The sequence below is a fragment of the Hypomesus transpacificus genome, chromosome 9, assembly GCF_021917145.1.
Source record: "Hypomesus transpacificus isolate Combined female chromosome 9, fHypTra1, whole genome shotgun sequence".
Taxonomy (NCBI): domain Eukaryota; kingdom Metazoa; phylum Chordata; class Actinopteri; order Osmeriformes; family Osmeridae; genus Hypomesus; species Hypomesus transpacificus.
The window spans coordinates 18375073-18387597 of NC_061068.1; the positions used below are offsets into that span (position 1 = coordinate 18375073).

Here is a 12525-nt window from a genome sequence, read left to right on the forward strand (position 1 = left end):
GACTCATTTAGTTTTCACTGTTACAGTCTACTCTGATGATAGTGTTACACAGTGTACACAGTACTCTGATGTGTATCTGTGTTTGAGTGTGTGGATCTCTTGGTATGTGTATGTTTGCATTGGCTTGTAAGTTTGTGCTAGCTTCTGTGTTTATGTGTGTGGGGGGGGGGTTCTTCGCAACAGACCAAAAGCTAAAAACCTACGAAACGGTTATGTGATTTTATTGAAAGACATTAAATCACCAGTCACTACTAAAGGGGACTTTTCAGCCTAAAATGTATAACTCTCTCTCTCTAAACTTTAAAGGGCCGGGTTTCCCAGATTCGTTAATTAGCTCTTAATGCTAAGAGCTTCTTAGGAACGTTCTAAGAGCGCTCTAGAACGCTCTTAGAACGTTCCTAAGAAGCTCTTAGTGTTAAGAGCTTTTTAACGAATCTGGGAAAAGCGGCCAATGTCGATAGAGAATAATTAGGAACAGCAGTCCATTTAATTTCTGTGATGCAGCAGGAAGTTGCAGAGAAATGGTAGCCTACGTTCGCTCACTAAAATATACTGACTGAGCACCTCAAGTGGAGTGGCAAATGTTAACCGCGGAAAATTAGTCTTATTGCCGAAAACAGTGGCAGCGATAGCCATGGCGAGGGAGCAACTTCCAATGAAGAAATTATTGATAAAAAGGGTTTGTCTTCTTCAGTTATTTGGAAGTGGTTTGGCTTTTTGAAATCCGACAAAAAGCAGAGCAATGTTCGGTGCAAATTGTATAATAAACAAAAAGGTGGCTACCAAGTCTGGTAATACGAAAAACCTTTTTTACCACCTGAAGCAAAATCTCTTGTTGGAACGTGCAGAAAGTGTGAGTTTGCGCCACGGTATTGATAAAAAGCAAGTTTAAAAAACTTACTTGACCCCAGGTAGGCCTACGTGTAGGGAAAAAGTTGAGGAAGAGACTTATTTTGCTACTACTACGGATCTGTGGTCGATCGTCTTGATTATCGTTATCGAATGTAAATATGAATATCTAATCTTTTACCCATATCGCCCAGCCCTACTGGCAGCTCTTCTTTTTTTCAGACTGAGTGAACTTGATGTGTATTTGCCAATACACATGATTGCTGTGGTGGCTGTGTAGGTGGTGTTTGTGTGGTGCTGAGGGTCATGGGATCTGTGGAGCTGAACCCACCCATGTCCCTGTGTGCAAGTGAAGACATGAAGAGAGGGGTGGAGATGGTTGGAGAAACTAGAGAGAGAGAAAGAGAAAATCGATAGAGTAGGAGGGAGGGAGAAAAGAAAGATAGAGAGGCAGACCATGAGAGAGATGATGAACAGATAGACAGATGCACATTCAGGAGACAGGAGGAGTGAGAAAGAAGTGAGATCACGTCAGCCTGATGTCATCCTGGTGGCATTCCTCACCTTGTCTGATAAGCCTACAAGTTCATCCTGTCTCCTCTACTCCCCCTCTCTTCCTTTCCTCCACTCCCCCTCTCCTCTAGTTCTTCACTCGCCCTTTTTTGCACTCCTCCACTCCCCCATTCCTCCACTCTCACCTGTATTCCTGACTGTGTAACCTTGTACATGTTTTACTATCTACATCTGAGAAAACACACACTCACCCACACACAAAGTACTCATACACATCTATGCACTCTATTGAAATACATCAGAAAAAGCTCACACACACGTACTTTACAATAGAAAACACACACACCATCCCTGAACATGGAAACATGCCAGAGGGATTGCACCGGGCCTTTTCAATGCCTGCAGTGTCCGGGTCTGTTTTGAGATGGAGGTTTGGAGAACTTGAAGCTCGGCTGATATTTTGGCCTTTCTCTCAGGGGCATGTGCCACTATAACAACCTATAAAGCCACTGTGGTACATCTGGAGGAAGGGAATGATTACTCCTATTTCTACTCACACACTTACAACAAGGGAGGGGGTTAGTTACCAACCAGGGATATTGGCAAATGTAGTGTAGAGAGAGGGAAGGGGTGATAGAGAGATGGGGATAGATCAAAATATTGAAAGAGAAAGCAGAGAAATAAAGAGGAGAGAGAAGGGAGCGGAGGGAGAGAGGGGGAGGAGAGAGAAAAGGAGGGAGTGGAGGGAGATGGGGAGGTAGAGAGAGGGGTGATGATTGTTTCAGGATCACTGGAGGTTTCATGTTTCTCTTCTGCCCTCCAGCTTTCAATTCTCCCGCTTTCTACTGACTAACTCCCTCCCTCTGTCTCTCCCACCCCTTTCAGCCAAGTCTCTCAATGCTGTAAGAGATTAATACTGACTGGAAGACGTTCGAGCAGAGAGCAAGAGAAGAACAAAGGAGAGGCAGTCTGAGAGAAGGTAGGTACTGCACATGCTTAACATTCTCCTTTGTTGTTAAACTTAAAGCAGAAGGAAGGCAGGAAGAAAAAAGAGAGGAGGATTTGCTCTCTCTCTCTCCCCCCTCTCATTCCTTCTCTGAGGGATAGTTTTTTTTCTGTTGTGTGCCTCTTAGCCTAGTCGGTAATGGTATCAGCTTTATGATGTCCATGTGTGGTTGTATATGTTGTTGTGTGCGTCAAGAGAGATGTACAGTATATTGCTACTGATTTGAAGGATAAATTAAAGAATGCCTGTTGGGCATTGTGTGTGTACTGTATTGCATGCACACATATACATATTCACTCTGAAAACGTGAACCCACATGTATTCAAATGTATTTCCCATGGTTTGACTGTGTGAGTTGGGGGTGTAGGAGAGTCTGAAGAGGTGTGTAGCTGGTGTAGTATGAAACGGATTTCACAGTCTAGACAGAGAGGTGATTGAAGAGTTGTTCACAGTGTCTGTCTTTGCAACACACTTGATACGGCTATACTGAAAACACACATTTATTTTCCTAGACTCATCACAAATCAGTCGCTAAATCTTCACACGAGCTTTGAATTGGAGTACTGATTAATGAGCGTGGTCTGGACGTCATGTCCACAAACAAAACACAAGCAAATTCAAAGTGGTTTTGAACTGGAAACGTACAGATTTGGGTTGAACAAGGCACAGGTATTTCGTGTCATGCAGTTCTACTCTCTTGTGCTCCATTCAGTGGAGTCTTTATCTGGGGACCTTTATGTTCCCTGGTCTCTGAAGAGGCTCACGCCACCAGGTGGCTACACTTACCAGCTAATTTTTCTCTCTTTACAGTTTAAAAGAGACAGGACTGAGTTCAGCATGTGTTTCAGTTTAAGGAGTTGGTCTATGTGTGTGTCTGTGTGTGGGTATGTGCGTGCTTTTCATTTGAAGCACCAACAGTAGCACCAAACACACTCAATGCCAGTGATCCACAGCTAGCTCTAAATAGCAAATGCTTGATGCTAACTTGAACTAGCTTTGGTGGTTAACCCACAATACACACTCTGTCCTGTCATCTCAATGCCACTGAGCAGGGAATTCTGTACCCTGATGCTAATCCTCCACAATTAGCTTTTGGTTGAAAATCTGTAATTATCAAATCAGTAAACAAATAGCCTCTATCACCAGCACCAGCACTTATTGCATATGCTGTCTGGTCCCATCACTGAATATGCTAATACAAATGGACACTTTATTTTTACATTTACATTTATTCATTTAGCAGACGCTTTTATCCAAAGCGACTTCCAAAAGAGAGCTTTACAAAGTGCATAGGTCACTGATAATAACAACAAGATAGCCCCAAAAACATTGCGAGTAGCCAAAACATGAAACACATATTGTGATCAACCAGATTAAGGGCCAAAGGGAAAAACCGTAAGAGCAGCGAGTTGCAGTAGTCCAACTTGGAGAGGACAAGTGCTTGGACTAGCAGCTGGGTGGAGTGCTCAGACAGGTATCTCCTGATCTTCCGGATGTTGTAGAGGGTGAATCTACACGACCGGGAGACTGCAGCAATGTGGGCCGTGAGGGAGAGCTTGTCATCCATGGTAACCCCAAGGTTCCTGGCAGAGGATGAAGGGGTCACCGTCGAAGATCCCTGGGTGATTGAGAGATCGTGGGAGATGGAGGGTTTGGCCGGGATGATGAGAAGTTTTGTTTTGGCGAGATTCAGCTGGAGGTGGTGCTCGGTCATCCAGGCGGAGGTGTCTGTGAGGCAGGCCTCAAGCCTAGCTGAGATCCCCGGATCGTACTGCTACGTGTCGTCAGCGTAGCAGTGGTAGGCCTGACAGTTTGCCGCCCCAGGAGACCTGGTAGGATCTTCCCGACAAGTAGGATGAGATCCACTGGAGTGCAGTGCCAGTGATGCCCATCTCAGAAAATCTGGAGAGCAAGATCTGGTGGTTAACCGTATCAAACGCTGCAGAAAGGTCCAGCAGAATGATGACGGATGACCTGGAAGCCAATCGGGCAGACTGGAGGACAGTGGTGACTGAAAGGAGGGCAGTCTCTGTGGAGTGGCCAGTCTTGAAGCCCGAGTGGTTGGGGTCAAGCAGGTTGTTCTGAGAGAGAAAGTTTGACAGTTGGTTAGATACAGCATGTTCAATTGTTCACTCCCTCCCTCTCTTTCTTCTTTCTTTTCACATTCCCTTTTCTTTCCCATCCCTCTCTTACTTATACTCTATTGTTCCTCAATACTACCTCAATTTTGATTATTTAAACCCTGGCTAATTGCTGGGGTATTTTCAAAGCCAAGGGAGCTCTAAGGTGCTTATTAGTGTAGGACAGCTAGCCACCAACTGTTTCAGTATGTGAGGGAGAGCGGAATTAATTAGGGTCGAGTGTCACTAATCACAGGCCATGAGATTACCCCTGAAATGCTCACAGGCAAACAACGGTATTCTTCAGTCACCCTGGAGCAAGCACTGATAGCTGTCTTCTAGCTGTCTTCTAGCTGCCTGCTAGCTGTCTGCTAGCTGTCTGCTAGCTAGCCCCCCTGTTAGCCTCCTTTCAGTTTAGGTGCATATTGGTGTACACTAAATACTTTTACTTAAATTCTCTCTGCAACATTGCTGTCAGTCACCTATTCTATTCTATTGCATGTTGTGTAATTAAACCCTGAACCTAGCAATTTAACTGCGAAGTCAGGTAGCATATTGTTCTTTTAGATTACTGCTGCAGGTCTCTTGTCACCAGGGGTCCCTTCAGATCAGGTGCAAACCACAAACAAACCACTTTAATTTACTCCTGTCACCAATATATCAGATGTGCACAGTGGCAGCAGGGATTTGTTCTGTTATGGGCACACTTTCTGTCTGGGAGGGCTGGAGCCTGGTTCCTAGGGCAGACGACGGGCTGGAGTTGGCATCCACGCCCAGTTTGGGACTTGGGAGAGCTAGACATAGACATGGTATATGCAGGAATCCTGAAGTTAATTTCAATACCTTTTTAAGACTTTTTGAAGACCTTCTCAAAATATTTTAAGACCTCATAGCCACTTCAAGTTGTAATCTGTAACAAACCTTTAATTTAACAGTTGTAGTTTGCAAATACATCTATAGAGCACAACCATACAACAGAACAGATAAGCTCGGAAGAAACAAAGCTCGAAAGAATAAATTAAAGCAAAGGCAAGGTTTAATAAAATATTTGAATGTTTGAGTTCAGTGAGTGGTGATTCACCGCAGTATTGAGACACCAGATAACCTCCGCGTGCATTGTTTATGTGCCGCCCATGTGCCACCCTGATGTCGGCAGACGGGGCAGAGGTCGCTGTAGTAGCACAGGAACTGGCGATGAACAGCTGCGGCTGCTCTCTGCGGCCAACGGCGGCCTGGCTAGCACCGTGCATGTGGGACTTGACAGCGTTGATGCCCATCGAGCAAGGGCGTAACCATGCATTCTTTGGGGGGGGGGTCGTCCCCCCCCCCCCAATATTGAGAAAATACCAATCTGTCCCCCCCAATATACAGCAGAAAATATGTAAAATATACTGTATGTTCTCCTTTTATGAACCCTCTCAATGGATCGGTCTCTTGTTATGTCTTATTTATTTTCGATTTATTTCCATTTGTTAAGAAAAACACAAGTGTGTGAATCCCCCCTCCTAATTGTACACCTGTTTGATTTCGTTTGAATCCACCTTGCGCCATTCTGCATTGTCATGGTTACCAAACACTTTTTCGTCAGTCAGTTGAGTGCAAAGACAGTAACGTTAGTTAACTTGTTGGAGAGGAGGTAGAGTAATGGAGGATTTGAGGTTACCTAAAAAGCGGAGAAAACTGGACCAGCAGCCAAGCATGCACGTTTTTTTTTTTCAGACAATAAGTAACTTGATACCAAGCTAAATGTGTAAGCCAATAAAACGTGTAGCCTCATAAAAGCATGAGTCGCTGTTTTTCTGATAAAATGACGTGGTCACAATTAGGGTGACCAGACGTCCGGATTTCGGCCGGACAGTCCGGTTTTCCAGCCTTTTGTCCGGACCGCTGTTCGTGTCCGTCTTTTCGCCCTTTTGTCCTCCTTTTTGACCCTTCCTGTCCACCGTCGCAATTTACCACTCGCGTAAGTTTTCCGATGCCAAAAAGAAAGACCTCCTTCTAACCAAATCAAATCAAATCAAATTTATTTGTATAGCCCTTTTTACACGCAAGCATGTCACAGAGGGCTTCACATGCGCCCATAGAACTGCCCCTCAACCAACCTAAACCCTCAAGGAAGACAAGGAAAAACTCCCAGAAAAACTCCCACCGGGAGAAAAAAATGGAAGAAACCTTGGGAGGAGCAATTCAGAGAGGGATCCCCTCCTCCAGAGACGGTTGGTAAGAGAGAGGAGCAGAACACAAGCTAAACATAGTCATACAGTGTCAATGGGTTTTGAAACACCAAAATCCATTGTTCGGCTTTATAGACGTTGGATGGGACCGGGAAACTCGCTGTTGGCCGTCATGGAGACTGGATTCCGGGTGACGACCTGGTTCAGCGTTGGCAGACCGACGACCAAGCAGGTCCTGACAGCTCAAACCCCCCACACCACAGGGAATGTGTGGGGGGGGGACAGAGAGGAGAGCAGGGATTAGAGTAGGGATTACTCCTACGTGGAGTTCAGAACTCCACTTTGCCCTAAGAGCAGCAAAGATCAATATCATACCTTCTGTAAGTTCTGTCGCATTGACATTGACGTGAGTAGTAAGGGGAAAGGAGCTTTAAGCATGCCTGCTATCCGCAACTGCACAAGGATAATGCCCCCCCCCCCCCCGATTGATAGGTCCACGCTGGGAACCTAGTTAGCTCTGAAACCAGTAGGGACGTAACACACCCCCCCCCCCCCCAACAACTTTTTGGGGCTGTCCTCCTTTTTGGACCCAAGTGTCCTCCTTTTCAGGGTCATGCTTCTGGTCACCCTAGTCACAATGCAAGCAGTCACTGTCTCTGAGAAATTACACTATTCCTTTAGATGTGAATTCAAATGGTCAATGATGTCCTCGAAACTATTTTCTAAATGTGGAATTTTCATATATAAATATAGAATTGTAGCCAATGCATTTAACAACAACAAAAAATATGGGAAAGGGTATTCATTTCGACCCCCCCAATGTCTAAACCATGGTTACACCCTTGCCATCGAGGCTACGCTAATCTTCTTTTTACAATATGTAGCCTACAGTAAGCCTCACGGTTGTTTTCAGCGACAGGCTTCATCCATTGTATAAACTTATCCATTTCCAACCACTCAGGAGTCCACACATTTACATTTCCCCATTTCGGAGTCTGGTGGTGTGCGACATCACCTAACCGCGCATTTCACAAAATACGTGACTCGCTGACCGAGCACGTCGTTGTTTACAATAGTCATGGGGAAGAAAATAAATACATTCATCCATACTTTTTGGAGTCAAACTTTGAACAAAGCTTGAACAAAATGTAATACCTCATAAAATCAGGATTAAGAGTTTTTCTTAATTTCTTCACAGACACCCTACTTAGACACATTTTCTCCAGCAACTGCACGTACAGCTCAATATATACATGTTTTCTGCATCGCTATAAAACAGCTCTTGGCTTTATTTGGGTGTTTTCCAACAAAAAGCTCTACCCAATCATTTATTGAGTCTACCAGAACTCAGAAAGAGCTTAGAAGAGACGTGGCACAGCCTATAGGGTCAAGTTAGGGAAATTTCCCAAGGCCTTACAGTTTTTTTCAGTCGCTAACAAGCATTTGTCCAAACAGTTGTAACATTTCCAAAACTCTAAACACAATTAGCACAGCATCAGTCTTATTTGGCCGTACAATTAACAAATTTCATGTCTTTTTTCACACAATATGCAGTCAGTGAACACATTTCCACAACGCTTACATTTTCTTAACAGACAAGCTTTACCTCCCAACAAAATGATGGATTGTTTGTGTAGTATTTACGAATGTTAACACACAACATCCCACAATAGCAAAACTATCCAAACATTAGATACAGTATAAAAACATCTGCTTCTGCAATAATAATAGTTCAAAAACAAAATATCTCAGCAAAAAAAAGAAAAGACAATTGAAAAATTGACACACAGCTGATTTATGTTGGGTAAAGTGGGCCAACCACAGCTGATTCCAGTCTGGCTTAGACTCAGTGGCAGGGGTTATTTCCTTTAATTATTTTAAAAGAAAGACTTTGAGGAGTGATGTTTTTGGAAACAGAAACAGAAAAACACTGTAATGTTTGGACGAGGAAGAGCAAGGGGCCCAGGGAGATTCGAGCAGGCCCAGTGAGAGATGGAGGGAGAGGTGCAGAAGCAGTGAGAGATGCAGAAGGAGGTGCAGGTGCAGTGAGAGAAGCAGGGCTGGGGATGAGAGCAGGCCCAAGGAGAGGGCAAGGTAGAGGTGTAAGAATGCGTGGTGGTGGCATTCCAAGGACTGCAAGAACATACCACTATCATTGAACATGTAATCAACTACGGTCTTTCACTACGTAAGAGAGGCATCTTTCAACAAACCAATATTTTGTTCACTGTAAGCATTACTGTAAAACTTTTTCTGTTCTATTACTGTATACTGTGTTTCTACTGTACTTCCTTTAGTTAACAAAAGAAAAAAATAATGCTTTTTACTGAAATGTGTTTGAATGTGAACATTATTGTATATGTGGACATACAGTTCCCAACCAAGAAATTATGAGTAAAAGGTGGATTGCATGTTTTGCATGCAAATACCTGAAACATAAGTCTGCAATTTTTGAATTATAGTTTTCAGGGTTTCCCGCAGCATGTGTTGGTTAAGGTGGTAGGGTGGGGTTTGGGTTTGGGGGGGGGTAATTTGTGCGATAGACTAATGCGTTTTGCTGAGAAGGGAGACTGGCGTTGGTCATGGTTTGGAATGGAAGGGATAAAACAGGACAACAGTGGATATCGCAATAACATAAAAAAACTACGTAGTTAAGGCGGCAGGCATGTCTTGCTGTGTTGCCTAGGTCTGACAGCCTTAACTGAAAAGGGCTGCGGGAAACTCTGGTTTTGGCTGGTTCCCAATGGAATTCAACTCCAGGCCTTTGCTTATTCGGTTGGTGATAAACTAGTTTAATAGGCCCTGTATGGATAACTCAAGATTTTTCAGAAATATGGTGCATTACTATGAAAATATTGGCAATGCTACAATTCCTTAAACTAGCATTGTGTGTGTTTTGTAGTCTTATTTCTTGCCTTTGAGACACTGCCACCCAAACTAATAAACCGTCTGCTAAAACCCATTGGCTGAACAAAGTCTGACTGTCGTGAAAATTAGCTTTCACATGGTAAAACACAATTTGCCGATCTCACTTAGAATTTTCAGCAAAACTCTAAACACATTCTCATTTTGAAAACACATTCTGCACTCTAATACACATGTCATCCATACTGGTAAACACAAATGGCAACAATCAAATACAAATACAGAAAACATGTCATTGACTAAACACAACCACTCAAAATTGATTTCACTTGTTTCAAATGACGTGACACAACCAATATAAGCCCATGTTGAGAGAATGTTGTTGAAGGTGGGAAAATATTGCTTGTGATGTCGACAAAGTGCTCTGGCCTAACCCAGCCCAAAGAAGCACATTGATCATATGTTTTCTCCTTAGATTTTTGTCCCTTTTACTGTAGTATTGTATACTGTAGTACAGTGCATTGTAGGCTGTATACTGTACAATGAACAAATTGTATGGCCCTGAACATGTGTGGTTTCCATTTGTTACAGTAAGAGTACTGACTACTCAATAGATTTCGACTGGTTGCAGGTTCATATCAAAGAACAAGAGTGAGTTGTGGTTAGTGAGATGCAGGGTACAGTACGGCATAGGGGTACAAGGAGGAGAAAGAGCAAAAAAATGCAAAGAGCAAAGCAGAGTAGTAATTTCTAATACATTCTGAGCTACTATGATAGAACATGTTTTTGTTCATCAAAAGACAATGATGGATAAATATGACATTTGTTTTGAGATTACGTAAAAATGCACTTCTCCCTGAGAACTATGTTTTGAACAATGTGTTTTCAATTTTTTGGTGTATTGTTTACTGGCTGCTTGATAGTGTATGTAATTTAGATCACTTTGTTTATGATTTGAGAGCAGTGTTTGATTTTGAGCACAGGTAAATCTGTTTTGAGGCGAAAGTTTCATTTTGCAATTTCATTTTGCAATGAATTTTGAGGATTCATAGGTTTTGTAAATAGTGCTTGAAGATGAGGTTTTGTGTTTACAGTTTTGAGAAAGTGGGTGACTGTTTCAAGAAATGTGTTTTAGCAATTGTGAAAAACGGTATTACTCTGCTCCACCCACAGCAGAACAGAATACACGCACACACACAGTTAAGTTGTGCGTGAGTGTGTATGTGTGTCTTTATATTTTTATATGTTTGTGGCACCACACTCATTAGTCTCATTTGGAAGTGGGCTAGCCACCATTTAGCTTCCGTCAGGCATACATAGACTGGGAAGAAGGGAGGAGTACCCAGAGGAGTGGAAGAGAGGGGGATGGAGGGATGGGGTTAAAGGGGTGTTAGAAGTTACTCATGGGCTAATGTAGACTTGCTATGCGCAGACACAACATCTACAATGCAGAGGAAGGAATGGAGTACAGGAGGGATGGGTGGGTGGAGAGAGGAGAAAGATGTTGGGGTGGGGTGAGGATGGATGGACTGAGGGGGTGTATAGAAAAGGAAGACAAACTGGAAGATAGAAAGTGAACGAGAAACGTGGGAGAACAGATGAGAGAACAGGATAATGTGTGATAGATGATGGGGGGATGGAATGTGTAAGGAAAATTAAGGGTAGATGACAGGGGGAGGCAGGAGGTCAATGAGGGTCTGTCTTTTTGTCCGAGGTGCTGTTGAATGGCAGCAACAAGGGAAGGGAGGAGAGGGCGTGAAGGAGAGGAGAAGAGATGAGAAGCGATGAGAGGGGAGGAGACAAAGGAGAGAAGACAGGACAATTGTTCAGACATGAAGGCCCCACGCTGGAGGTATGCCTGATGACAGCCCTCCACATAGAAGGCTCTCTATCTCTTTTGCGTGAGGTGTGTGCAGTAAGTGTACGGTCTGACTAGTCTTGTTGGTCTCCGGGCACTCACAGACAACCACAAATAACCTGGATTCCAGGCACCGAATACCTGTCTCTACCTGTCTTTAATTCACAAGCAGACAGGGGCTGATGCCATTTACCACCACCCATCTTACGCCACCCATCCCACCCCCCTCCACACACACTCATCTTGGGTGAACATGCCTGCACAAATGTAACACAGACACACATATCCTTATTTACAATTCTCAGTGAGATGGTGAGACCAGGTAGCCTGGTCCTAGACCCTCGTACATTTCATTTGTACAGAGGGTCTGGGATCTCTCCATTGTCAAACTTTAACTTCCTTGAAGGCGGGTCCTCTGTTGAAGTTTAAAACTATTGGATCTGCCCAGAGCCACTCTGATTTGCCATAACCAATCGCAAGCATTCGCCTTAGCCAACTCCTTCACCACACTGTAATGGAGCTAGCTGCCGTAGCTGGAAAATCAAACTTTTCCCGAACCCCGTGGGGAGGAGGGCCACAACATTATGGCCACTAACAAAACTAAGCAAGGAATATTCTTGCTCCGGCTTTAACCTATGGATATTCGGCAGCGTTGCCACGACCGCAGAATTGCTTCGCTCGCATCTTTCTCCGCCGCCATTACTGAACTGCTCAAACTAGTGCACGATATTAACGTCATCGTTCTCAGCCACTACCTCTGTTCGCTGATTGGTCCTACAAAAAATGGAAATTCTGGAAACTGACTTCAAAGTCAAGCTCCCAGACCTAGTACAGAAGCAAAATACAAATAGAGTGGAAGTACGTAGGAGGGCAGAGCCAGGCTAGAGACCAGGGGCCTCATGTATAAACTTTGCGTACACTGGTTTTCACGCACACAGTGTGATGTATAAATATTTACTTAACATGAGGATGTGTGGGCCGTCATGGATACTTTTGCGCAGATGTGAGAATGTGCGGACTGTCCGCAAAGTCTTGTCTGGCTCTAATTCTAACTGAAAAGTGCAGAAACTCACAAAACATACAAAAATAAAGTTTCCACTATAGTTACTGTCATACGTCTATGATGTAACTATTCAAAAA

At 43.7% G+C, this 12525-nt stretch overlaps 1 protein-coding gene across 1 annotated transcript in view; it reads left to right on the forward strand.

The window, feature by feature from the left end:
* Window positions 1-2245: 2245 nt before the first annotated feature.
* The window catches only part of plekha6 (pleckstrin homology domain containing, family A member 6), a 206347-nt gene continuing 196067 nt past the window's right edge, over window positions 2246-12525 (forward strand). The window contains exon 1 of the mRNA XM_047025028.1: window positions 2246-2341. The gene's annotated coding sequence lies outside the window, so the exon portion shown is untranslated. The remainder of the gene's footprint in view (window positions 2342-12525) is intronic.